Source organism: Centrocercus urophasianus, unplaced genomic scaffold (assembly GCF_019232065.1).
Source record: "Centrocercus urophasianus isolate 14NV4802_14NV808 unplaced genomic scaffold, USGS_Curo_1.0 seq_43, whole genome shotgun sequence".
NCBI classification, from domain to species: Eukaryota; Metazoa; Chordata; class Aves; order Galliformes; family Phasianidae; genus Centrocercus; species Centrocercus urophasianus.
The window spans coordinates 773,719-775,571 of record NW_024885011.1 but is presented as its reverse complement, the minus strand read 5'-3'; the positions used below and the strand labels follow the sequence as shown (position 1 = coordinate 775,571).

The following is a 1,853-nucleotide window of genomic DNA, read 5'->3' as shown; positions in this document are numbered from 1 at the left end:
CCGCCCGCTTCCTGCCACGAAGCAAGGCTGTGAAACAGCACGAGGCTGCTGCCCCGCTCCCCACTGCTCCCCATTGCCGGGTGGGACACGCACAGGACCCCCCGCACCCCCGCTTCATCCCCCTGCACCGCGACTTTACACCCTCGGCTCTGTTGTAGTCGCGCTCTCCCTTGCAGCCCTGCACTCCAACCTCACAGCGCTGCAGCCCGACCCGACACCACCGCGTCTCGGCTTTGCCACTTCTGCATCCCGGCTTTGCTGCCCTTCTACCCCGACTTCATAACACCGCATCCCAACTTTATCACGCTGCATTCCAACCCTACACCCCCGCACCCCGATTTTATACCCCTCTATCCCCACTTTATGCCCCTAAATCCCGACATCATAGCACCGCACCCCGACTCTGTGCCATCGTTTCCTCAACAGCCCCAACATCGCACCCCTGCACCCCGACTTCACAAGCCAGCAGCCCGGCTCCTGCCGTGCCCCGTCCTGTCCCGGTCTCCGCTCCCCATTCCCAGGACGCGGATCAATCCCGGTTCGGAGCACCGCCCTCCCCCGCCCGCTGCCTGGAGCTCACCTGCCGGGCTCGGTGCGGCTCGGGCCGGGCGCTGAGCTCCGGGCGCTGCGCTCCGTCCGACCGTCCGACCGTCCGTCCGCCCCCGCCGCCGCCTTCCCCGCCTCCCTCCGGGGGGAGCCCGAGCCGCCCCCGGCCGCTGCCCGCCCTCCTCCTCCCCTGCACGGGGCGGGGGGGTAGGGCAGAACCACCGCCCTCCTTCGCCTCCCTCCTTCCTCCTCTCCCTCCTGGCCGGGCCGCCCCCCAGCGGGGGTCCCGGTAACGGCACACCGTCCTCCGCTCCCTTCCCATTGTCCCCCCCCGCCCGAGGTGTCCTGGGGAAGCGAGCCCCGCGCTCTGCTCCTGTCCATGGGAAGCGGCTCCTCGTCCCCTGGGGACACTGAGACACGGGGGCAAAGAGGGACATTGGGGCACTGCAACACAACTGAGGCACCGGGGGGACGTCGTGGTGCGGGAGGATACTGGAGCACAGAGAGGACATTGGGACAGTGGGGCACGGGGGGACACTGAGGCACAGAGGGTGACCCAGGTGCTGGCATCAGTGACAGCCGTCGCTGGCCCGAAATGCAGCAGTGTGGGGAGCACGGCGTCCTCCCGGGATGCCCCTGCGCTCACAATTCCCTCAGGCCCAGCCCTGGGACCCACACGCAGACCCCACGGGACAGCACTGCTCCCCACGAGCTGCGCATCAGCCCCAGGCATCCCCTGCGTCCCCTCACCCCACTGCAACGCAGCACCTCCGCGCCTCTGCTCTACCGCTTCCCTCCCAAATTAGGACGAATCTATTTACACTGAAGCTTTACAAATGTGTGTTAGGGACGCATGCATCTCAATAAGCGCGCTCTAATTAACAACTGATATTTATTCAGCCCGCAGTAAATAAGCTGTCTGGGGCAGAGCAGGCAGCGCTGCTGCTGGAGCGGTGCGGTGCCGTTTATCCACCCGGCAGCCCCTGAGATGCGGTGACAGAGCGCTCAGTTCATCTGCAGCTTGCCTACTGTAGCAATTAAGGCTAATTAAAGCAAGTGGGTATGAAACATCACGAAACTTTTATCATTCCTTTTTAGTGGGTGATTATTCACTCTGAGCTGCTCTCTTTGCAGAGCCTCCCAGCGGCTCCATGCGGGTTCGAGCAGGGCTCCGGCACCTGGCTGCAGCCTGGGCGCGTCCTCTCACCCCTCGGTGCTGCTGGCACAGCTGTGGGTCGTGTTGGGGGTGGTCCCACTGTGCCTCAATTTTCCCGTTCTGGTCGGTTGTTCCCGGTGCGGTGGCACAA

The 1,853-nt window shown here is 64.8% G+C and overlaps 1 protein-coding gene across 1 annotated transcript in view; it reads right to left on the bottom strand.

Annotated features, from left to right (window-relative positions):
• The window catches only part of COL16A1 (collagen type XVI alpha 1 chain), an 18,841-nt gene extending 18,204 nt beyond the window's left edge, over nt 1–637 (bottom strand). Inside the window, exon 1 of the mRNA XM_042834167.1 lies at nt 581–637. The gene's annotated coding sequence lies outside the window, so the exon portion shown is untranslated. The remainder of the gene's footprint in view (nt 1–580) is intronic.
• Nucleotides 638–1,853: the final 1,216 nt, after the last annotated feature.